This window comes from Loxodonta africana, chromosome 7 (genome assembly GCF_030014295.1).
Source record: "Loxodonta africana isolate mLoxAfr1 chromosome 7, mLoxAfr1.hap2, whole genome shotgun sequence".
NCBI lineage: Eukaryota > Metazoa > Chordata > Mammalia > Proboscidea > Elephantidae > Loxodonta > Loxodonta africana.
Genome location: NC_087348.1, coordinates 104,467,171 through 104,493,346, shown reverse-complemented (window position 1 = coordinate 104,493,346; position 26,176 = coordinate 104,467,171). Strand labels below are relative to the sequence as shown.

The following is a 26,176-nucleotide window of genomic DNA, read 5'->3' as shown; positions in this document are numbered from 1 at the left end:
CGGCCCCTGGCCTTGTTCTGACTGATGATATTGAGGTTTTCCATCATCTCTTTCCACCGATGTAGTCAATTTGATTTCTGTGTGTTCTATCTGGTGAGGTCCATGTGTATAGTCGCTGTTTATGTTGGTGAAAGAAGGTATTTGCAATGAAGAAGTCGTTGGTCTTGCAAAATTCTATCATTTGATCTCTGGCATTGTTTCTATCACCAAGGCCGTATTTTCCAACTACCGATCCTTCTGTTTCCAACTTTCGCATTCCAATCGCCACTAATTATCAATGCATCTTGATTGCATGTTCGATCAATTTCAGACTGCAGCAGCTGATAAAAATCTTCTATTTCTTCATCTTTGGCCCTAGTGGTTGGTGCATAAATTTGAATAATAGTCATATTAACTGGTCTTCCTTGTAGGCGTATGGATATTTTCCTATCACGGACAGCGTTGTAATTCAGGATAGATCTTGAAACGCTTTTTTTGGCAATGAATGCAACACCGTTCCTCTTCAAGTTGTCATTCCCAGCATAGTAGACTATATGATTATCCGATTCAAAATGGCCAATACCAGTCCATTTCAGCTCACTAATGCCTAGGATATCAATGTTTATGGGTTCCATTTCATTTTTGATGATTTCCAATTGTCCTAGATTCATACTTCATACATCCCAGGTTCCGATTATTAAGGTATGTTTGCAGCTCTTTCTTCTCATTTTGAGTCATGCCACATCAGCAAATGAAGGTCCCCAAAGCTTTATTCCACCCACGTCATTAAGGTCGACTCTACTTTGAGGAGGCAGCTCTTCCCCAGTCATCTTTTGAGTGTCTTCCAACCTGGGGGGCTCATCTTCCAGCACTATATCAGTCAATGTTCTGCTGCTATTCTTAAGGTTTTCACTGGCTAATGCTTTTCAGAAGTAGACTGCCGGGCCCTTCTTCCTAGTCTGTCTTAGTCTGGAAGCTCAGCTGAAACCTGCCCTCCCTGGGTGACCCTGGTGATATCTGAATACCAGTGGCATAGCTTCCAGCATCATAGCAACACACAAACCCCTGCAGTACAACAAACTGACAGACACGTGGGGTTTGCACATGATAGGAGCTAAATAAATATTTGTTGGATAAGAGAATTAGCAGGAGTATAAAGAAAACAAACTTTCATCTTTACTGAAAACTATGTTTGTATACATTGTTATCTCCTATTTAATTGTGAGGCCTAGGGGACAGAAACTGTATTTTATCATCTTTGTGTTCTGTGAGTCCTTAACATTGCACCTAGCATACACAGCATCTCTCACACTTTATTAAGGTATAATTTATAAACAACAAAGTGCATTTCATTTAAAGCATACAGTTCAGCAAGCTTTGACACCACTGTAACTACCACTACACTCAAGATACAGAACATTTCCATAATCTCAAAATCTCCTGCAGGCCCCAGGCTCAGGAAACCACTGATCTGCTTCCTGTCGCTATAGATTACTTTGCATATTCTAGAACTGTACATAAATAGAATTGCACAGTGTGCACTATTTTGTGTCTGACTTCTTTGTTGAGATTCGTCCATGTTTTTACATGTGTCAGTAGTTTGTTTCTTTTTATTGCTTAGTATTTTATTGTATGGATATACAATAATTTGTTTATCTGTTCACCTGTTGATAGAAAACTGGGTTGTTTATAGTTTGGGGCTATTATGAATAAAGCTGCTCTGAAGATTTATGGGTAAGTCTTTGTGTGGACATACATTTTTATTTCTCTTGGGTAATAGCTAGAAGTGGAATTCTGAATTATATGGCAAGTATATGTTTAACTTTATAAGAAACTGCCAAACTATTTCAAAGTGGCTGTACCATTTTGTATCACTACCAGCGATGTAGGACAGTTTCAGTTGCTCTACATACTTGTCAGCACTTACTGTTGTCACTTTTTATGATTTTAGTGACTTTGGTAGATGTGTGGTGGTATTTCTTTATGACTTTAATTTGCATTTATCTGATACTTAATGATGTAATTATTGATCTTCTGTATATCTTCCTTGGTTAAGTGTCTGTCCAACGTGTTTTCAGTCCTTTTTTTTTTTTTAATTGGATTGTTTGTTTCTTTTAATTGAGCTGTGAGAGTTCTTTGGGAGTATTGGTGGTTCAGTGGTAGAATTCTCACCTTCCATGTAGGAAACCGGGGTTTGATTCCCGGACAATACACCTCATAAGCAGCCACCACCTGTCTGTCAGTGGAGGCTTATGTGTTGCTGAACAAGTTTCAGTGTAGTATCCAAACTGATAGATTAGGAAGAAAGGCCTGGCTATCTTCTTCTGAAAATCGCCAGTGAAAACCCTATGGATCACAATGTTCCGATCCGCAAACTGTCTTGGGAATGGCTGTCAGGGCCTGGCTTGACAGCAGCTAACAACAACAAAGATTTCTTTATATTTTATGGATACAAGTCCTTTGGATATCTATCTATCCGTCTGTCTGTCCATCTATCATCTATCTATCTACCTATCATCTATCTATCCATCTATCCATCCATCTGTCCATCCATCCATCCATCCATCCATCCATCCATCCATCCATCCATCCATCCATCCATCCATCTATCTATATTTTCTCCCAGTCTGTGACTTGCCTTTTCACATTCTTAATGGTATCTTTTAAAGGGCAAAATGTTTTAATTGATGAAGTGCAGGTTATCAATTTTTAAAATGGTTTCTCCTTTTTGTGTCCTAAAAAATCTTTGTCTATCCCAAGTTCACAAAGACTTTCTCCTATGTTTTCTTATAGTGTTAACTTTACATTTAGATCTTGTAAACTTTGAGTTAATTTTCATGTATGGTGTGAGATAGATTGAGGTTAAATTTTGTCCATATTTTTACCCAGCGGATTTAACACCATTTGTTGGAAAGACTTCCTTTTCCCCCGTTGAATGCTTTGGCACCTTCGTCAAAAATAAACTATGTATGTATAGTCATATGGGATTTCTATTTTATTCCATTTATCTGTATGTCTATCCTTTTACCAGCACAACAGTATTAATAACTGTAGCTTTATAGGAAGTCATGAAATCAGGTAGTTAAGTCCTAAACATTTATTCTTTACTGTATGTTTTTTATGTCATTTAAATGTTTATCCCAGAGATGATCCTGATCACCAGAACCAAGCATAACCTCCCCATGCTTCCCTCTACATACCTTGATGCCTTAAAGTGACTGTGTAGCTATAGCAAGGAGTCAGGCTTCCCTGATGATGTTATTTCTGATTTCTTTCCTTGCCCCAGGGCAGCACTACAGGATATGGCCAGGGGATTCTTTGACTGATGGCTAAAACTTGGTGTTCCTAGAGAATGTGCAGGGTCATGAGATGAACAGACTCATGCTCAGGTAAAAGAGAGGCCTGTATGATGTTGCAAAAATTGTTTGGGGATGAAAATTTTAACAAACAGATGGAACATGTCCTCATTACCCATAAGCTGAGTTTAAACTTATTTATCTGGCATTTTCATCTCGAAGATTTTGGCATATATGTGATGCTCCAGGAAAACTACAGTACATATTTTCTATAGATTCCCCACGTCTATGCTCTGATGTCATCACCTGAAATGCTTTCACCCCTCATCTTAGAATATGTAAATTTTCTCCTTCCACAAAGCCTTTACTGATCTTCTCAACCGAGAGTAATTGTGCCTTTTCCTGATCTCTCATAACATTTATTTTTCTCTCTCTTATGGTACTTATAGTATTATAATAGCTTATATTTATTTATGACTTATCTGTGTGCCAGACATTGTACTAATTACTTAACATGCATTTGCATTTCTTATTAGAATAGAATAGTCCTAATAGAACAATGTAAGAGTAATCATAATAGAAACATTTTAAGGTGGATATTACTATGATCTAATTTGACAGATGGGAAACTGAGACATAAAGAAATTAAATAATGTATCAAAGGTCACACAATTAGTAAATTTTGGAGTGAGGATTTTAATTAAGGTCTGTCTGACTACAGAGTGTTCTTAACAGTTAAGCTGTTCTGCCTCCAAATAGGGCTCTTTTGTCTCTCTTTCTCAGAAATTCTAGGGTATTACACAAGGCCATCCATAGCCCAATTTGCACATGGTATGTCGGGAGAGATGACAAAAATTTTTGCATTGTTTGTGAGGACCCAGGATACCAGAATTAAAAACACTTGAACAAAAAATGTCTATGAAGACTTCCTGCAGCTCCTGGTGAGTGTACCCCAGACAAAATGAGAAGCAACCCTTTTCTTTGCCTCCAGATACAGGTTCTGTGAGTAATGCTTTGAGTTGACACAGTTGTTGTTGTCAGGTGCCATCAGGCCAGTTACAGCTCATAGCAACCCTATATACAACAGAACTAAACACTGCCCAGTTCTGCACTGTTCTCACAATCATTGCTGTGTTTGAGCCCATTGTTGCAGCCACTGTGTCAGTCCATCTCACCGAGGGTCTTCCTCTTTTTCACTGATCCTCTACTTTACCAAGCATGATATTGGCATCTCTAAAATAGCCTTCCATTGTAACCCTTGGGGAATTTGATGAAACTGCTGTGTTAAAGGGAGCTACAAAATAGTAAGAGCTAGACCAATTTTGTCGTCTTCTTTTTAAAACTATAATTTATTTCAAGTAATGAATATAACACTCGTACATTTTGGATAATTTGGAAAATACAAGAAAAGCACAAAGGAGAATTGTTCTTAGCTGCTGCCCAGTTGGTCCCTGACTCATGTCGGCCCCATGTGTTGCAAAGAAGAACTACTTCATACGATTTTCTTGGCTGTAATCCTTAGGAAAGCAGATCCCCATGATTTTTCTTCCCCAAAGCTACTGGGTGGGTTTGAACCTCTGACTTTAGATTAGCAGCAGATAACATAATCCAACCACCTTGAGATAATCACTATTAACATTTGAGTCTTCTATTCTTGTCTTCCTCTAGCCTTTTTCTAAGCACACACAAACCCGAATACATACATACTTAGAAAATATAATCGATACCTTGTTATAGTTTTGTAGGCAATTTTTACAATAGCATATGATGAATATTTTCCTATAACATTATTTTAATGACTTCATAATATTATGCCATTAAAAAAAAAGGATATCCATAATTTATTTAACTATACTCCTATTGTTGGGCATTTAGACTGTTTCTGATTTTTCTCTATTTTAAGTAATGTTTCCATGCACATACTTGCATAAGCATGTTTATATTAATCTCTGATTGTTTCCTTATGGGGAGGGGAGTGAAATAACCAATTCCTTCTAGTTCCAACCCTTGATGAGAATTTGCATTTCCACCCCAGAGATAAGGGTCAAAAGAAGATGGAAGGAATACGCAGAACCATCGTACCCAAAAGAATCGGTCTACATTCAGCCATTTCAGGAGGTAGCATGTGATCAGGAACCTATGGTACTTAAGGAAGAGTTCCAAGCTGCACTGAAAGCACTGGTGAAAAACAAGGCTCTAGGAATTGATGTAATACCAGTTGAGATGTTTCAACAAACAGTTGCATGCTGGAAGCGCTCACTCATCCATGCCAAGAAATTTGGAAGACAGCTACCTGGCCAACTGACTGGAAGAGATCCATATTTATGTCTATTCCGAAGAGAGGTGATCCAGCCAAATGCAAGAATTATCAAACAATATCATTAATATCACATGCAAGTAAAATTTTGTTGAAGATCATTCAAAAGTGGCTGCAGCAGTACACCAACAGGGAACTTCTAGAAATTCAGGCTGGATTCAGAAGAGCACGTGGAATGAGGGACACCGTTGCTGATGTCAAATGGATCCTGGCTGAAAACAGAGAATACCAGAAAGATATTTACCTGTGTTTGATTGACTATGCAAGGGTATTCAACTGTGGATCATCACAAATGATGGATAACACGGTGAAGAATGGGATGTCCAGAACATTTAACTGTGCTCATGTGGAACCTGTACATAGATCAAGAAGCAGTAGTTTGAATAGAACAAGGGGATACTGAGTGGCTTATACTCAGGAAAGGTGTGTGTCGGGGTTATATCTTTTGACCATACTTATTCAGTCTGTATACTGAGCAAATAATCTGAGGAGCTGCACTATATTAAGAAGAATGGGGCATCAGGATTAGAGGAACACTCATTAACAACTTGAGTTATGCAGATGATACAACCTTGCTGCTGAAAGCATATAGGACTTGAAATACCTACTAACAAAGATCAAAGACCACGGCCTTCAGTATGGATTATGCCTCAGCATAGTGAAATAAAAAATCCTCACAACTAGACCAATAAGCAACATCATGATAAATGGAGAAAAGATTGAAGTTGTCAAGCATTTCATTTTACTTGGATCCACAATCAACACCTATGGAAGTAGCAGTCAAGAAATGAGAAAATGCATTGCATTGGGCAAATCTGCTGCCAAAGACCTCTTTAAAGTGTTGAAAAGCAAAGATATCACCTTGAAAACTAAGGTGTGCCTGACCCAAGCCATGGTGTTTTCAATTGCCTCATATGCATGCAAAAGCTGGACAATGAATAAGGAAAACTGAAGAAGAATCGGTGGCTTTGAATTATGGTGTTGGCGAAGAATATCGAATATACCGTGGATTGCCAAAAGAACAAATAAATCTGTCTTGGAAGAAGTACAGCCAGAAAGCTCCTTAGAAGAAAGGATGGTTAGACTATATCTCACAAACTTTGGACATGTTATCAGGAGGGATCAGTCTCAGGAAAAGGACATCTTGCTCGGTAGAGGGCCAGTGAAAAAGAGGAAGACCCTCAATGAAATGGATTGATACAATGGCTGCAACAATGGGCTCAAGCATAACAACATAGTGTGGATGGCACAGGACCAGGCAGTGTTTCATTCTGTTGTACATAGGGTTGCTATGAGTCAGAACCGACTCCAGGGCACCTAACAACAACAACATCCCAGAGATACCAAATCAGAATCTACATTTTAAAAGATCCCCAGGTGATTCTCATGTATAATAAATTTTGAGAACCACTGCTCTACCAGCAACATTAGCATTGCCCGAGAACTTGTTAGAAATGCAAATTCTGAGCAGGGGTTTGAATAAAGTGAACTGGTTTGAAGCCCTGGTTCAAAGTTATACTCTGATAAAGTTATACCAATTAACACTCTCTGTGCAGTTCATGTACCATTTGATGACTAAAAATGCATAATTCCTTAGGGGCTAGATCCTGAAAAGGTTGTCAAAACTGCAGGGAAAGACAACTTTACTGGTCTGACCAAGACTGATGAAAAGGACCTTCCTTCGGGGCCGACAGAGAAAGACTTCTCCTGAAGCTGACACCCTGAATTTGTACTTGTAGCCTACTAGATCGTGAGAGAATAAATTTCTCTTTGTTAAAGCCATCCACTTGTGGTATTTCTGTTATAACAACACTAGATGACTAAGACACCGTCTCTTCATGCATCACAGGCAACAGTAACCAAAGCAACCACCCAAGAATCAAAAGTTTCACTTTCCAATCCCTTTTGTTTTTTCACTTACAAAGTCCCATGTTTTCATGAGTCTGAAGCCATTGCAAAGAATCCAACTCCTGATGCCAACTGTAAAAGAGACATGGGGGTGGTGTCTGACCTTCTCTAACTTCACAAGCGGGAAGGAGAACAAAGATCAAAAGCCCAAGGCTGATTCCTATGAGGTGGATGTCGGACATGCTTCCTCTCTCTGCCATCTTTACAATTCTGACACCAAATATGTTCCTCCCATGGCACTCTCTTTTGTATGGCCTTTCTAGCCATGATCTTGTAACTCCCACCTAAATGATTGGATGGGACTGTGTGATAGAGTAATTGTGGCCCACCAAGGGGATTGGTTAGTTTCGCCAACCTGCTGGGCTTAAAATTAGCCATCTCAGATACGAGAAAGAGAAGATACTACCACAAAGGAAAAGGAGGTAGCATGTCCCCTGGACCCAGAATCCCTGTGTCAAGAGGCTTCTGGAAGCAGGAGACCAAGAGTGAGCTGTAACCCTCAAGACAGTGAGAACCAGTGACAGGAGAGACCCAGCAGGAGAAAATGGTATGGGGGGCTTCCTGGCCTATGGAGAAAAAAAGCTGAGTGACCTCGGGCAGAGGCAGAGGGTCAGGGAAAGGCGTGCCTGCGAGCACGGCTAGGAAGTGGCTGTCCTGATGGAAGAACTGTATTCTGAGTGCTCCTGAGCCTGAATTGTTACTTGTTACTTCCCTAATAAACCCATAATCGTGAGTATGGTCTGTGAGTTCTGTGTGGCCATTGCAATGAATTATTGAACCCTGCAGAGAAACAGAGACTGCAATGGGGAGTGAGGGAGTAATTGACGTCAGAATTAGTAAGGATGGCAGAGAGAGGAGGCATGTTTGACCTCCATCTCATAGGAATCGGCCTTGGGCTGTTGATCTTGGTTCTTCTTCCACTTTGTGAAGTTAGAGGAGGTCAGACACTGCCCCCATGCTGTTTTTACAATTCCTGTCTGCCCTGTGTTTCCCCAATTCGCAAATTGTATTACATTCAAAAAATCTTTTTGCTTTTACTTTAACAGAGGCAGCATTATTACTCTTAGACATTTCTTGGTGTCAGATACGTGGGATTCGAAGGCACATTATCTTCGGCAGCCCCCAGGACATCAAGAGCCTGGAGTTTTCAGTGCCAGTGCAAGTCCCTCGAGCCCTTGTATCTCCATGGATTCCCGGGAGATGTCACAGGTAAGAAACCTCTCAAATTGAGCTCCACTTCCTTGATTTTCCTTTGAGATTTATTGTTGGCTTTCTCTTATGTTTTCATTTTCGAGTTTCTCTAAGCATTTTTGATGAGTTCATTGCCAAATTAAGTCTGGTAGGACTGTTACTATGGTACTCCAAGGTTTGTTAAGATTCTAGTTTGACTTTGGAAGGACCAAAGGTTTCAACTCATTAAGTTTGAACTCACTCTTTAATTTCTTTTCAGTACCCATTAGGTTTCAATGCACATTCAGGTTTCAGTGGCATATGTGAATTCATTGTTTTAGTAAAATGGAGAATGCTAGTTCTAAGGACTCAGCAAGGCTGACCTGGGGCACCCTGGGCACTTATATGAACAAATACTTCGATTCTTGTAACTGTTTTTGGAATGCTGGCATGCTTTTACTTAATACAGTTTAGAGAATCAGTGGTTACTATGGGGCTCTTCTGAGCCGGATGAGCTTTTCTGAGCAGTAAATTGGAAAAGCAAGGCTCCCAGATTGGGCAACAACAATGAGACACCTATATTGATTGATAATTGGAAGCCTCAAAAAGATGCCAAGAAAGTAAAACTGCCTCTACGCAGTTTAACATTTCTAAATTGACCAAATAATTAAAGGAAATGCAATGTTAGGTGCCTTCCCCTATTTCTCGTACCCCTCTTCCTTCTGCCCTTCTGCTGGCTGACTCTATTTTATATTCTTCTATTAACACCGTTTCTGAACTCGCTTTCTACCCCCAAGGAATCTGCTAAAACACAGTTAGAGAAACCAGTTACCGACGAGGTCTAAGCTAATCCAATGCCACAGACTGGACTGGGAAGCTGTTCTCAACCCTGCTAGGAATAAATATGCTAATTATTATGCATAATACATATGGCAGTTATGTTAATGAAGCAAGACTCAATCTACAAGATTAAGTTCTGTCTTAAGCCACTCTCTTTTGAGATATAAAAGAGAGAATTGAGCAGAGAGACATGGGGACTTCATACCACCAAGAAAGCAGTGCTGGTAGCAGGGTGTGTCTTTGGACTCGGGGTTCCTGGCCAGAGAAGCAACTAGTTCAGGGGAAGATTGATGATAAGGACCTTTCTCCAGAGCTGACAGAGAGAAAAAGCCTTCCCCTGGAGCTGATGCCCCAAATTCAGACTTCTAGCCTACTAGACTGTGAGAGAATAAACTTCTTTTTGCTGAAGCCATCCACTCATGGTATTTCTGTTGTACAACACTAGATAACTAAGAATTTGTTGCCGAGAGAATGGGCTGCTGCTCTAAAAGATACCTAATATGTGGAAGTGGTTTTGAAACTGGATGGATAGAGGATTCAGAAGGAAGTGAGGAGAGCTGTTAGACTGGAAATGGCACAGATGGAAAGAATCAGCAGCATCAGAGAAACAGCAGCTGCAAAACCAGGAGACTGGCACTGGAGCTGGCCCACGGAGTGAGAGAGCTGAGTGCCTGTGCACAGGAGGCTTTCTGGTGCAGTGAGGTGCCTCCAGGCACTTATTGATGGAGCTAGGCTTGCCGACCCACAGAGAAAGAGAGGTGAGTGCCTTCAGGCCAAAGTTTACTGGCAGAGTAGGGTGTCTCTCGGCACTTATCAGTGAAGCTACAGAGCTTCGGAACATTTGCCCCAGCAGGGCAGACTTAGGAGGTGAGGCCCAAGGGGCCAAGAGGCCAAGGAAGCAGGAAGCAGAAGCTGAAGAGACAAGGAACACAGATAGCAGACCTACCTCAGCCTCAAAGTGTATGCCACGACTTCTGGGGCCTCAAAGGGTGGAGTTGCCACTCAGATGGACTAGGAGAATGGGGCCTCCCAAAGCCAAGGGAGCAAAGTTGCCATTCCAGTGGGCCTGGTAGGTGGAGCTGAAGCCCAGGGTAGATGGACCTCCACCCAGTATCCGAAGAGTGTGGTCAATACCAACAGTCTGGAGGGCAGGGCTATTTTGTGAATGGTCTGAGAGAACAGAGGGTTATTTTCAAGCCTTGAAGTCTAATGTAATGTGTTCTGCTAACTTGCTGGGTGCCTATTGTCCCTTCTTTCCCTCTAATTTCTCCCATTTGTAATGGAATGTCTAGCTTGTGCCAGTTTCACCATGGTACTTTGGAAGCAGATAATTTGTATTCTTTATTTCACAGATGAAGAGGAATGTTTGGATTTTGGACTTGGAGTTGATTTAAGACTTTTTTATGATATGATGGGAAAAACATATTTTACATGTGGCAAGGACATGAATTTTGGGGGGCCAAAGGGTGGAATGTTATAGATTGAATTGTGTCCCCCCAAAATATCTGTCAACTTGGCTATGCCATAATTCCCAATATTGTGTGATTGTCCACCATTTTGTCACCTGATGTGATTTTCCTATGAATTGTAAATCCTGTCTCTAAGATGTTAATGAGATGGGATTAGTGGCAGTTATGTTAATGAGGCAGGATTCAATCTACAAGATTAGGTTGTGTTTTAAGCCAATGTCTTTTGAGATATAAAAGAGAGAATCAAGCAGAGAGACATGGGGACCTCATACCACCAAGAAAGCAGCGCCAGGAGCAGAGCATGTCCTTTGGGCCTGAGGTTCCTGTGCAGACAAGCTCCTAGTTCAGCAGAAGATTGATGATAAGGACCTTCCTCCAGAGCCAACAGAGAAAGAGAAAGCCTTCCCCTGGAGCTGACACCCGGAATTTGGACTTCTAGCCTCCTAGACTGTGAGAGAAGAAACTTCTGTTTGTTGAAGCCATCCACTTGTGGTATTTCTGTTATAGCAGCACTAGATAACTAAGACATGTCCCATATTCAACTAATCATCTTTCTCCCTGTACTTGTCCCTTCCTGTCCTGGTGACTAGTACCATCACCCACTTAGTGGGCCAATCCAGAAACCTGGTATTCATCTGCCCATTCAGTCATACTCTTATCCAATAAGTCAAAAGTACTGTAGATTTTACCTACTTAGTAGTTCCCTAATATCATACCTCCTTCTCTCCTTTTCTACTGCCATCACCTTAGTTCAAATCCTCACAAATTATTTTTTGGATTATTTGAGTAGCCTCTTCTCTGATATCCTTACCTCTTTCTGGTTCCCCTCTAATCTAGTCTCATTGTTGCTAGAGCAACCTTTCTAAAACATAATCATGTTTTTCTGCTTAAAACTAGTTAGTGGATCTGTATGTTTTTTAGGATAAGGTCAAATTACTTAGGTTATCACATGAGGCCCTTTATGATCTTGCTAGGTTTGAATTTAGTTTCCTCACTGGGCATTGCACCACATTTACCCTTTCTCAAAACACAAATTCTTCTCTACTTATGAACAAGTTCATTTCTAAATGGCTGTTTCTACATTCATTTGTTTCCACGTCTAAAAGGCCTAAGAGACGTTTAAGCTTGCAAGCCCTGAATGCAAAATTCAACTAAATAAGTTCTTTGAAGATTTGAAGCCAGGCATACTTATTTTTTATAATAGCAAGATAGTACAATAAAAATTCATCAATAGAGTATTGATTAAATAAGTTATGATATATAATTATATGTAACTATTAAAATGAAGAAGGTATATCTACATGAATTGATATAGAACAATCTCTAAAATATATTAAATGGGACAAAAATTCCAGAACAATGTGTATAATATGCACTTATTTATATGAAAGGAAATAAAAGAAACCCTTAATAGTGGTCACCTTTGGGGAGCTGGACTGAGAGTCTAGGATGGATGGAAGACATGTTCTTTACTATATATCTTTTTAAGCTATTTTAATTTTTTACCATTTACAATTATTGCCATAAATCATCAGTTTGCCTTTAAAATCACAAACCAGGCATGTGCTTTTCTCCTATCTTCTATACAATCTTTCAGGTTCCTTTTCCTTAAGACCTATTTCTACTACATTGCACGTATGTTGAGGTTGGTAATTCCCCTCCCTGATGATAGCTCCAAGTGCAGAAAATTCCTTCGCAGCTACAGTGTCCTTAAACTATAGAACTTAACTGTGGCTTGAGTCAAAAGTTATAGCATTTTCCCCTTGCTCAGCCTTTAACTTCCTAAACAAACTCTTGTCTTTGTCCAGAATTAACATTATTTAGGCATCCGACATTGATTTCCCTCCTCTAGTTATACACTCTTAAAGCTTTTCTACCTGGCAATCACAATTCATTCTTCTTGCTGATTATTGTTGATGGCATAGTGTAAAAATGGCTTGGGGGCAGTGTCTGACCTCCTCCAACCCCACAACGGGGAAGGAGAACCAAGATCAACAGCACAAGGGTGATTCCTGTGAGGCGGGGGCCAGACAAGCCTCCTCTCTCCACCATCTTTACTAATTTTGACTCCACCTATTTTATCCCTCACACAGTACTCTCTACTTCTCTGCTGGGTTCGATAATTCTTTGCAATGGCCACACAGAACTCACAGACATACTCACAATTATGGGGTTTATTAGGGAAGTGAAAGTTACAATTCAGGCTCAGGAACGCTCAGGATGCATCAGGACAGCCTCTGCTCAGCCATGCTCACAGGCATGCCTTTCCCTGGCCCTAGGCCTCTGCCCAAAGGCACACAGCTTTCTTTCTCCTTGGGCTGAGATGCCTACTGCGGTGTCTCCCGCTGCTGGGTCTCGCCTGCCACCACTTCTCACTGTCTTTAGGGTTACAGCTCTCTCTTCTCTCTCTTTGTCTCCTGCTTCCAGAAGCCTCTCATCTCAGGGATCCCAGGTGATAAAGACATGCTTTCTGCTCCTGGCCGTTCTTCCTTGGTGGTGGTAGGATCCTTCTCTCTGCTCTGGAATTGGCTCTCCTTTAAGGCAAAACTGACCAATCTCCTTTGTGGGCTGCAATTACCCTATCACACAGTCCTGCCCAATCACTTGGGTGGGAGTTACAAGACCATGTATAGAAAGGCCATACAAAAATAATCAATCTCACTGTATATAGGTATATGTGTGTTTGTATGATTGGATCTTTCTTTTTCAGAGTTGTTCTTATTACTGAGCAGTTTATCCCATGTACATACATGTATCATTTTTCATTTTCAGCTACATCTATTTTTGTTTCCATACTTACTATATGTCTCTTCCTACTAACACTGTTAATACACTAGCTGTATTTCTTTTCTTTTCTTTTTTTTAGTATTTTATTGTGTTTTTGGTGAAAGTTTACACAGGAAATTGGTTCTCATTTAACACTTTCTATGCATACTGTTCTTTTTTTCTTTTTATGCATACTGTTCAGTGACATTGTTACATTCTTCACAATTTATCAGCATTCTCATTATTTTCATATTGGTTGTTCTGTTTCTATTAATCTAGTTTCCCCTTGCCTTTTCATCTTTGGTCTAGAGTAAATGAAACCTGGTTTCATCTAGACAATTATTTTGAGGAGCACAGTACTCATGGGTGATATTATTTATTTTTTGGACCAATCTATCATTTGGCTGAAAGGTGACCTTTGGGAGGGGTTTGAGTTCCAGTTTTAAAGCGTATCTCAGGGCAATAGTCTCAGGGGTTCGTCTAATCTCTATCAGTCCAGTAAGTCTGGCCTTCTTTTTAGGAGTTTGAGTTTTGTTTTACATTTTTCTCCCATTCTATCTGGGAGTCCCTGGTCAGGATGGTAGCCGGGCACCATCTAGTTCTTCTGGTCTCAAGGTAGGTGATGTCGTTGTTTGTGTAGACTGTTGATTCTTTTGACTAGTTTCTTCTTTGAGTCTTTAGTTTCCTTCTTTCTCTTTAGCTCTGGAGAAGTAGTGACCAATAGTTGAATCTTAGATGGCCACTCGCAAGCTTTTAAGACCCCAGACGCTTCTCACCAAACTAGGATGTAGAACATTGTCTTTATGGACTATATTATGCAAATTGACTGAGTTGCCCCATGAAGTCCTAAGCCCTCAAACCCAGTAGACCAGTCCTGTGAGGTGTTTGGTTATGTCTAGGAAGTATCCATAACTGTGCCCCCTATGCGCTTTATTTTATACTTGAAAATATAAGCAGCACACATAAATGAGTATATACCTATGTCTATGATTATTCATATATGCCTTCCTGTACATATTTTTGCATACTTATATATCTATGTAACAAACACATTTTTTGTAGTTGTTACTTTGTTGCAAAACTGTATATCCCTCGATGAATTTTTTTTTACAAATTTCCACATGAATTGTTCATTGACAGTTACATTTATCACAATTTGTCAGCATTCTCTTTAATTGTATCTATATCCTTCTATTTGTGCTCAAAAACTCATCTTTCCTATGGTTGTTCTATGCTCACTACTTCCACATTCAGAGCCACATTTGTTCTTATCTTCTTGTAAAGAAGGGATCACACAATATTTGTCCTTATATGCTTGACTTATTTTACTTAGCATTATGCCCTCCAGGTCCATCCATGTTATAATATGTTTCGTGGACTTATCATTGTTCTTTATGGTTGTGTAGTATTCTGTTGTGTGTATGTACCACAATTTGTATGTACCACAATATCCACTCATTCATTGATGGACACTTTGATTGTTTCCATTGTTTTGCTATAGTGGATAAAGCTGCAATGAACATAGGAGTGCATATATCTGGTTATGTCAGTAGTTTCAGGTCTCTAGGATATATTCCCAGGAGTGGGATTGATGGATCATAAGGTAGTTCTATTTCTAATTTTTGAGGAAGTGGTAAACCATTTTCCATAGTGGTTGTACCATTTTACAATTCCACCAACAATGAATAAGGGTTCAAAATCCCCATGCTTACCAACATTTGTTGTTTTCTGTTTTTTTAATCGGTGCCATTTTAGTAGGAGTGAGATGATATCTCATTGTAGTTTTGATTTGCATCTCTCTAGTGGTTGATCGTCAACATCTTTCCATGTGTTTATTGGCTGCCTGGATGTCTTCTTTGGTAAAGGTCCTGTTCATGTCCTTTGCCCATTTTATAATTGGGTTGTTTGTCTTTTTATTGTTGAGTTGTCAAAGTTTTCAATAAATTTTGGAAATTAGACCCTTATCTGATATGTCTTTTCTGAAATTTTTCCCCGTCTGTAGTTTTTCTTTTTACTCTTTTGATGGGCAGAAATTTATAATTTTTATGAGGTCCCATTTATCTATTTTGTCTTCTTTTATTTATGCATTTGTTGTAATGCTTGGTATTCTATTTTTACAGAAGATTAGGTCCCATAGTTTTCTCCCAAGGAATTTTATGGTTTTAGGTTTGATGTTTAGGTCTTTGATCTATTTGAGTTAGTTTTTGTGTTTGGTGTGAAGTAAGGGTCCTGTTTCAATTTTCTGCAGGTGGATATTCAGTTTTGCCAGCATCATTTTTTAAAGAGACTGTCTCTGCCCAAATGAATGGACTTTGGCCCCTAGCTGAAAATCAGTTGTCCAAAGATGTTTAGGTTTAGTTCTGAGTCCTAAGTTCTATTCCACTGGTTTATGTGTCTATCATTGAAACAGTACCAGGCTGTCTTGAGTACAGTGGCTGTATAGTATGTTTTGATATCAGGGTGTGTGAGGACTCCTGCTTTGTTCTTTTTCTCCAACATTACTTTGGTTATTTGGGGTTTCTTTCCTTTCCATATGAAGTTGGTCATTAGTTTTTCCCTTTTGGTAAAGACTGTTGTTGGAATTTGTATTAGTATTGCATTGAATCTGTAGATCACTTTAGGTAGTATTGACATTTTGACTATATATTTTCCCTATATTAAGCCTTCCTGTTCAGGAGCCCTGGTGGCATAGTGGTTAAAGCAATTGACTGCTAACCAAAAGGTTGGTGGTTCAAAACCACCAGCAGTTCCATGGAAGAAAGATGTGGCAGTCTGCTTCCATAGAGATTTATACCCTTAGAAACCCTATGGGGTTGCTGTGAGTCAGAATTGACTCAAAGGTGGTGGGTTTGGTTTCGTTTTATTCACGAGCATTTGATGCTGTCATGAAATGAATTGTATCCCCCCCCAAAAAAATATGTATCAATTTGGCTAGGCCATGATTCCCAGTATTGTTTGATTGTCCACCATTTTGTCATCTGATGTGAATTTCCTATGTGTTGTAAATACTACCACTATGATGTTAACGAGATGGATTAGTAGCAGTTATGTTCACGAGATCTACAAGATTAGATTGTGTCTTAAGCCAACCTCTTTTGAGATATAAAAGACAGAAGCAAGCAAACAGACATGGGGACCTCACACCACCAAGAGAGAAGCACCAAGAGCATAGCACATCCTTTAGACCCGGGGTTCCTGTACTGAGAAGCTCCTTCACCACAGGAAGATTGATAACAAGGACCTTTCTCCAGAGCTGACAGAGAGAGAAAGCCTTCCCCTGAAGCGGGTGTGAATTTGGACTTCTAGGCTACTAGACTGTGAAAGAATAAATTTCTCTTTGTTAAAACCATCCACTTAAAAAAAAAAAAAAAAAATCCACTTGTGGTATTTCTGTTACAGCAGCACTAGATGACTAAGACAGATGCCTTTCCATATTTGTAGGTCTCTTTTAGTCTGTTATAGCAGTGTTTTATAATTCTCATGGTGTAAGTCTTTAATATCCCTGGTTATGTTAATCCCCACATATTTTATTGATTTGGGGGCTATTGTGAATGGTATTGTTTTCTTGATTTCTTTTTCATAGTAGTCTTTATTAGTGTAGTAGAACTCAAATGATTTGTGTGTTGATCTTGTATCCTGTAACATTGCTAAATTCTTCTATCAGTTCCAGCAGTTTTCTTACGGAATCCTTAGGGTCTTCTATAGATAGGAAACCCTGGTGGTATAGTGGTTAAGGGCTACAGCTGCTAACCAAAGGGTCTGCAGTTCAAATCCACCAGGCACTCCTTGGAAACCCTATAGGGCAGCTCCACTCTGTCCTATAGGGTCACTATGAGTTGGGATCAACTCAGTGGCAGTGGGTTTGGTTTGGTTTATATACAGGATCATGTCATTTGCAAATATAGGACAGAGTAGAACATAAATGAAAAAAGTTTCTTGAGGAATTTCCCTTCTATTCCTATTTTGCTAAGAGTTTTTATCAGGAAACGGTGTTGAATTTTATTGAATGCCTTTTTTGCATTGATTGATATGATCATGTGGTTCTTTTTCTTTTTCTTTTTTTTTTTTATGTAGTGGATTACATTGATTTTCTGATGTTGAACCACCGTTGTAGTCCTGGTATGAATCCCAGTTTATCATTGTGTATGATTTTTTTGATATGCTGCTGCAGTGTGTTCACTACAATTTTGTTAAAAAATTTTGCATCTATGTTCACAAGGAGTGTTGGTCTGTAGTTTTCTTTTTTTGTAATGTCTTTGCCTGATTTCAGTATCAGGGTTATACTGGCTTCATAGAAGGAGCTTGGTAGTGTACCTTCCTCTATGCTTTTGAAGAGACTGAGTAGGATTGGCATCAACTCTTCTCTGAATGTTTGGTAGAAGCCTCCAGTGTAGCCAACTAGTCCCAGGTTTTTTTTTGTTTTTTGGTAGCTTCTTGATGACATCTTCTATCTCTTCTTTTGCGAGGGGTCTGTTTAAAATTTCTACCTCTGTTTTTGATAATTTGGGTAGGTTGTTTGTTTCTAGGAGTTTGTCCATTTCCTCTAGGTTTTCAAATTTGACAGAGGATAATTTTTCATAGTAATCAGCTATGATCTCCTTTATCTCTGATGGATTGGTTGTAATGTCACCAATTTCATTTCTTAATTTGGTTATTTGCCTCTTCTGGATTTTTCCTTTTGTCAGTCTAGCCAGTGGTTTGTCTGTTTTGTTAATTCTTTCACAGAATCAACTTCTGGTTTTGTTAATTCTTTCAATTGTTTTTCTATTTTTTAACTCATGTATCTCTACCCTGATTTTTATTATTTCTTTTTTTATGGTTACTTTTGACTTCTTTTGCTCTTCCTTTTCCATTTGATCAAGTTGTCACTTTAAGTTAGTGATTTTGGATTTTTTTCTTTTTCAATGTAGGTATTTATTGCTATAAATTTCCCTCTGAGTACTGCTCTTGTTGCATCACATAGGTTTTGATACGTTGTGTTTTAATTTTTGTTGGATTCCAGGAATTTTTTTATTTCACTTTTGGTTTCTTGTATGACTCAATAATTTTTTTAGTAGTGTATTATTTAGTTTCCATGTGATTTATTTTTTCCTGTTATAGATTTCTAGCTTCATACTGTTATGGTCAGAGAAGATGCTTTGTATGATTTCAATCTTTTTAAATTTGTTAAAACTTGTTTTTTGACCTAGCATATGGTCTGTTCTGGAAAATGACCTATGTGCACTGGGGAAGAATGTATATTGTTCTGATGTTGGGTGGAGTGTTCTATATATGTCTGTTAAGTCCAATTTTTTTTTATGGTTTTATTTAAGTTCCCAGTGTCTTTAGTGATTTTCCTTTTAGATGTTCTGCCTATAATTGAAAGTGGTGTTTTGAAGTCCCCTACTATCATTGTGGAGTTGTCTATTTCTCCTTTCATATTATAGTAAGAATTTATGTATTTTGATGCTGTTAGGTGCATATATATTTATAATTGCTATGTCTTCTTGTTGAATTGACCCTTTTGTTATTATTTAATGTCCTTATTTTTCTCTTGTAACAGATTTTGATTTAAAGTCTTTTATCTGATATCAGTACAGCCACCCCTGCTCTTTTTTGTTTACTAGTTGCATGGAATATTTTTCTCCATCCTTTTATTTTCAGCCTGTTTATGTCCTTGTGTCTAAGCTGGATTTCTTGTAGACATCAAAAGGATGGATCATTTTTTTTTTTTTAATCCACTCTTCCACTCTGCCTTTTGCATGGGGCATTTAGATCACTTACATTTAATGTTATTAGTGAAAATGAATTGTCTACCTCAAGTTATTTTGTTATTTGTTTTTTGAGTGTTTCATATCTTATTGTATGGATTTCTCTGTTTTTTCTTTGTATTTGGGTGCTTTCGTGTCATAAGCCTTTTTGTTAACTTGTCTTTTCTCCTGAGTGTTTCTTCTTAGCAATTTCTTAGTTGTTACCACGTATGTTACATTACATGCCTTACAATTACTACAGCATCTAGCATAAGAATAACTGTTAACATACACCCTTAACATAATAAATCTATTCCTGATATGCTCCTCCCCATTTCTGTTGGTGCGTCTCCATTAACAGCAATATAAAACCTGTATTCAATAGGTTTAGTTTGTACTTAATTTTTAATATTCTTATCTTTCCATTTGGACTACTCCCTTGAGTAATACTTGCAAAGCTGGTCTGGTAGTGGCAAATTCCCAGAGCTTCTGTTTGTTTGAAAATGTCTTGATTACCGCCCCCCACCCACCCCTCCCCCCCCATTTTTGAATGACAACTTTGGTGGGTAAAGTATTCTTGGTTGGCAATTGTTTTGGTTCAGTATTTTATATACATCACTCCATTATCTTCTGGCCTCTAGATTTTCTGGGGAGAAATCCACACTTATTCTTATGAAACTCCCTTGGTATGTTAAATTGTTTTTCTCTTGCTGCTTTCAAAATTCTCTCTTTATCTTTGGTTTTCAAGAATTTTACTAGAATATGTTGTGGAGTTGATCTTTTTGTGTCTCTTCCAATTCCATGTAGTTTCCTGTGTTTGCAGATTTGACTCTCTGCTTAGGTCTGAGAAATTGTTTCTATGCCTTTATTGTTGTCTTGGTGCTCTAGAATTCATATAATTCTGTTAGATTTCTTAATTGAATCTCACATTTCTTTTTCGTTTTGTTTGCTTTTCTTTGTTCTTTTCTCGTTTTTCTTGAGACTTGACAGATTCAGATATTTTGTCTTCTAATTCACATAGTCTATCTTCTGCTTGTCCAACTCTATTGTTGAGTGTTTCTCTTGCTTTTTCTAATTCAGATGTTTTATTCTTCAGTTCCAGCAGTTCTCTCTCTTTTTAATGTTTTCATATTCCTTGTTGAAGCTCTCATTTTTTTCCTCCATTTGCTTCCTGAACTCTGCTAGTTTGTTTTCTGTGTGTTCTTTGCTTTCTTTAAACATATTTAGCACCACAGTATGAAAATTATCAATTCTTTGCATTATTCTAGCCTCCAGAGAAGAGATTTTCTCTTGTACATGTTTTGTTTTCGAGTGTTTCTTCTTGTGCTTTTGTATTTTTTATTAGTTTTTGTTGAATTTAGGCCATTTTGTTATTTTTTCTTTAAATTTTTTATTCTGTTTATTGTGGGAAAATTCAAGAGATCCATATGCTTGGTCTCTGGGATTCAATACACATGTGCAGGAGGAGGGATTCACTGAGCACCTCTGCTGGTATGTGTGGTGGGGGTGGACTTTACTGTGGTGACAGTGAGGGTTTTCTTTTTTTTTTTTTGGTCTTTCCCTCACTGGTGCCTGTTGTACTGGCAAACCACTACCCAGTGCCTTGCTGGGGGGCTGCCTCCTGCTCGCCTTTCAGTCTGGACCATTCCCCTCCCCCTGTTGGCCTTGCAGCTCTTCCTGATCCTACTGCCCATTAGTTTCAGGCCTTAGTGAGGTTCAACAGTACTCTCACGCAGCACTGAGGTCTTCCTTCACCCTCTCTCACTTGCGCAGCCTCCCATGGCCAACTTCCACTGCCTTAAAAAAACTGGCTAGTGTGTCCTCAGATTAGCTCCCTTTCTGTATTCTCTGCTTGGGATGTTACCTAGTCGTGTCCTAAAATGGCTGCGATGAGCTCGTGCTCCTGATGTTAGCAGGCAGGATCTCTCAGTTTCTGTGCTGACTCCATTCCTCCTCTCCTCCACGTCTGCACTCATCTGGATTCTCCAATTCCTCAGTTGTTGTCTAGAGTTCTGAGATCTCAGCCTGTGCTCATTTTTATTCATTGTTTGGTGAGTTAGTTGCTGGAGGAGCAGATGGGAACATCCACTCACTTTGCCATCTTGCTCTGTGCCCCCTGTATTTGTTCTTACTAAATGTGAGCATTTGTAGTTTTTGCAAAATACTCAAAACTAAGGGAAAACACATTAAATATCCAAAGTTCAAAGGCCACAAACTGAATCCAGCCTCACAAGTTTTTTGTTGTCTGTATAACATTTAAAACTTTTTGAATTAGTTATCAATATTTAAGTAGGTTTCTGATTTGTCTTGAGAAATGAAAGACATGGCAGAACTGAGGCCAAATTCTGGCAAGGTAAAATCAGCTGGTGTGGGGAGCCGCCCACCACTTCAGATGAGACACATGCTCTCTAGTCCACCTCAGTCTGCCCTGATTGTTTCACTAAAGCAGTCATGTGAGCTTGCCACAGATTAAGAAATAACATAACAGTCACATGACTAGGACTAAAATTTCCTCATCCCACTAACTTCTTCTGGTGAGTCTGCAAGAGTTGATACACCTTTGCTTGGGAATGTACCTTTGTATTTATGAATGTTCTTAAATTGAAACTTGAAGGGAAAAACAGCCTTTGTGAGGCTGAACGTGGCTGCACTCATGCTTTCTGTTAGTTCACTGCTGTTTCCATTAGTTCACTGCTGTTTTCCAATCCCTTGTTACATGACCTTGCTGAACCAGTCTTATATAGCACCCTGGCACGGAGCCACTTTTGTCCTTGACCACTGTAAAACCTCTACCCCCCCTACTGCTGGGTGCAGAGATCTGCTTTGATCTTCCTGCCACTGGGGACTACTGCCTTGGTATGCAAATCTCCCTAATAAAACTCCTTCACCACCACACTGGAGTTGCCCACCTCTTTCTGTGGTCTCTCAGCACCCTCCAAGTTTGGAGGCAAATTTCAGGTTACTGGTCCATGCCTAGGCAAAAGTTTATAAGTAAAGACATATCATAGTGAATTATTTATAGTTTACTAATTGAAAGTCATAATCTCTTTCATATATATACATATATATACATTTTTTTTTTCTTAATAAGCCCTCTCCTTCCTAAACCATTTGCCTTTGAGTCAATTCCAACTCATGGTGACCCTGTGTATTCCAGAATAGAACCATACCGTATAGGCTATGACCTTTTGGAAGCATATTCCTATGACTTTCTTCCAGAGTGCCTCTGGGTGGGTTTGAACTGCTAACCTTTTGGTTAGAAGTCTCATGCTTAACTGTTTGAGCCACCTGGGGACTCCTTCCTAGCTCACCTTTTTCATTTAGCTCATCTTTTAACACTTAGCTTGCCAGGAAATCTTTCCTACTCCTCAATTTGATTTTGTTGCCCCTTTTCCACACTTCTGTAGAATCCTATGCCTTCTTTTATCTTAGCATTTAATTATGAATTTTGTTCTCTCTCCAACATGATTAGGAATTACTTAAGGGCAGGTTGTACATAGAATTCACTTTATATCCTATAGGCCTCCTATTTTTACTTTATCACATAGCTTTCCTACACGCTATGCATGATGTCAGGCATATGTTGTTGTTCTTGTTAGGTGCCATTGAGTCAGTTCTGACTCATAGCAACCCCATGCACAACAGAATGAAACACTGCCTGGTCCTGCACCTTCCTTACAATCGTTGTTATGCTTGAGCTTATTGTTGCAGCCACTGTGTCAATCCATCTTGTTGAGGGTCTTCCTCTTTTCTGCTGATCCCATACTTTACCAAGCATGATGTCCTTCTCCAGGGACTGATCCATCCTGACAGCATGTCTAAAGTATGTAAGATGCAGTCTCACCATCCTTGCTTCTAAGGAACACTCTGGTTGCACATCTTTGAAGAAAGATTTGTTCGTTCTTTTGGCAGTCCATTCAATATTCTTCTCCAACACAATTCAAAGAAGTCATTTCTTCTTCAGTCTTCCTTATTCATCGTCCAGCTTTCACATGCATACAAGGCGATTGAAAATACCATGGCTTGGTTCAGGTAGGTGCACCTTAGTCTTCAAGGTGACATCTTTGGTTTTCAACACTTTAAAGTGGTCCTTTGCAGCAGATTTGCCCAATGCGATGCATCTTTTGATTTCTTGACTGCTGCTTCCATGGATGTTGATTGTGGATCCAAGTAAAATGAAATCCTTGACAACTTCAATCTTTTCTCCGTTTATCATGATGTTGCTCATTGGTCCAGTTGTGAGGATTTTTGTTTTCTTTATGTTGAGGTGTAATCTATACTGAAGGCTGTGGTCTTTGATCTTCATTAGTAAGTACTTCAAGTCCTCTTCACTTTCAGCAAACAAGGTTGTGTCACCCGCATAACACAGGTTGTTAATGACTCTTCTTCCAATCCGGATGTCCCATTCTTCTTTGTATAGTGCAGCTTCTTAGATTATTTGCTCAGCATACAGATTGAATAGGTATGGTGAAAGGATACAACCCTGATGCCCACTTTTTCTGACTTTAAACCACTCAGTATCCCCTTGTTCTGTCTGAACAACTGCCTCTTGATCTATGCACAGGTTCCTCATGAGCACAATTAAGTGTTCTGGAATTCCCTTTCTTTGCAATGTTATCCATAATTTGTTATGATCCACACAGTCCAATTCCTTTGCATAGTCAATAAAACACAGGTAAACATCCTTCTGGTATTCTCTGTTTTCAGCCAGGATCCATCTGACATCAGCAATGATATTCCTGGTTCCACGTCCTCTTCTGAAACCAGCCTGAATTTCTGGCAGTTCCCTGTCGATACACTGCTGCAGCCACTTTTGAATGATCTTCAGCAAAATTTTGCTTGCTTGTGATGTTGATAATATTGATTGTTTAATAATTTCTGCATTCGGTTGAATCACCTTTCTTGGGAATAGGCATAAATATGGATCTGTTCTAGGAAGCTGTCTTCCGTATTTCTTGGTATAGACGAGTGAGCACTTCTAGTGCTGTATCTGTTTGTTGAAACATCTCAATTGGTATTCCTGGAGCCTTGTTTTTCACTCATGCCTTCAGAGTAGCTTGGACTTCTTCCTTCAGTACCATCGGTTCCTGATCATATGCTACCTCTTGAAATGGATGAACGCCGACTAATTCTTTTTGGTATAATGGCTCTGTATATTCCTTCCATCTTCTTTTGATGCTTCCTGTGTCGTTTAATATTTTCCCAATAGAATCCTTCACTATTGCAACTCGAGGCTTGAATTTTTTCTTCAGTTCTTTCAGCTTGAGAAATGCCAAGCTTGTTGGTCCCTTTTGGCTTTCTATCTCCAGCTCTTTGCACATGTCATTATAAACTTTACTTTGTCTTCTTGTGTCACCCTTTGAAATCTTCTGTTCTTTTACTTTGTCATTTCTTCTGTTTGCTTTAGCTGCTTGACATTCGAGAACAAGATTCAGAGCCTCCTCTGACATCCATTTTGTTTTTTTCTTTCTTTCCTGCCTTTTCAATGACCTCTTGCTTTCTTCGTATATGATGTCCTTGATGTCATTCCACAACTTGTCTGGTCTTCAGTCATTAATTAGTGTTCAGCAGGTCAAATCTATTCTTGAGATGGTCTCTAAATTCAGGTGGGATATACTCAAGGTTGTATTTTGGCTCTTGTGGACTTGTTCTGATTTTCTTCAGTTTCAACTTGAACTTGCATTTGAGCAGTTGATGATCTGTTCCACAGTGGGCCCCGGCCTTGTTCTGACTGATGATATTGAGCTTTTCCATCATCTCTTTCCACGGATGTAGTCGATTTGATTCCCGTGTGTTCCACCTGGCGAGGTCCATGTGTATAGTCACCATTTATGTTGGTGAAAGGAGGTGTTTGCAATGAAGAAGTCATTGGTTTTGCAAAATTCTATCATTCTATCTCCAGCATTGTTTCTATCACCAAAGCCATAATTTCCAGCCACCGATCCTTCTTCGTTTCCAACTTTCACATTCCAATCAGCAGTAATTTATCAATGCATCCTGATTGCATGTTTGGTCAATTTCAGACTGCAGAAGTTGGTAAAAATCTTCAATTTCTTCATCTTTGGCCTTAGTGGTTGGTGCATAAATTTGAATAATAGTCTTATTAACTGGTCTTCCTTGCAGGCATATGAGTATTATCCTATCACTGACAGCATTGTACTTCGGGACAGATCTTGAAATGTTCTTTTTGATGATGAATGCAACACTATTCTTCTTCAAGTTCTCATTCCCCGTATAATAAACCATATGATTGTCCAATTCAAAATGACTAATGCTAGTCCATTTCAGCTCACCAATGCCTAGGATATCTATCTTTATGAGCTCCATTTCATTATTGATAATTTCCAATTTTCCTAGATTCACACTTTGTACATTCCATGTTCTGATTTACTAATGGATGTTTGCAGCTGTTTCTTCTCATTTTGAGTTGTGCCTCATCAGCAAATGAAGGTCCCGAAAGCTTAACTCCATCCATGTCATTAAGGTCGACTCTACTTTGAAGAGGCAGCTCTTCCCAGTTGTCTTTTGAGTGCCTTCCAACCTGGGGGGGGGGGTTCATCTTCTGCTACGTATCAGACAATGTTCCACTGCTATTCATAAGGTTTTCACTGGCTAATTCTTTTAGATGTAGACTGCGTGGTTCTTCTTCCTAATCTGTCTTAGTCTGGAAGCTCAGCTGAAACCTGTCCTCCATAGGTGACC

General features: G+C 39.2%; 2 long non-coding RNA genes across 5 annotated transcripts in view; one reads left to right on the top strand and one right to left on the bottom strand.

Moving 5' to 3' along the window:
* Nucleotides 1-1,369: 1,369 nt before the first annotated feature.
* Nucleotides 1,370-21,020, top strand: LOC111752969 (uncharacterized). Of its 3 annotated transcripts, none has more exons than XR_002787820.2 (5): nt 1,370-1,713; nt 3,266-3,368; nt 4,059-4,216; nt 8,547-8,709; nt 9,956-21,020. It is a non-coding gene; the product is annotated as an uncharacterized LOC111752969 (long non-coding RNA). The 3 variants fall into 3 exon arrangements; XR_002787821.2 differs by having other exon boundaries at nt 9,468-21,020; XR_002787822.2 differs by having other exon boundaries at nt 1,372-1,713; nt 10,863-21,020.
* The window catches only part of LOC111752968 (uncharacterized), a 42,403-nt gene continuing 20,485 nt past the window's right edge, over nt 4,259-26,176 (bottom strand). Inside the window, exon 3 of one of the 2 annotated variants that reach the window (XR_002787818.2) lies at nt 4,259-5,804. This is a non-coding gene — a long non-coding RNA (uncharacterized LOC111752968). Of the gene's footprint in view, nt 5,805-20,022 lie in introns of those variants that run through there. The other variant, XR_010322501.1, reaches the window with a different exon arrangement.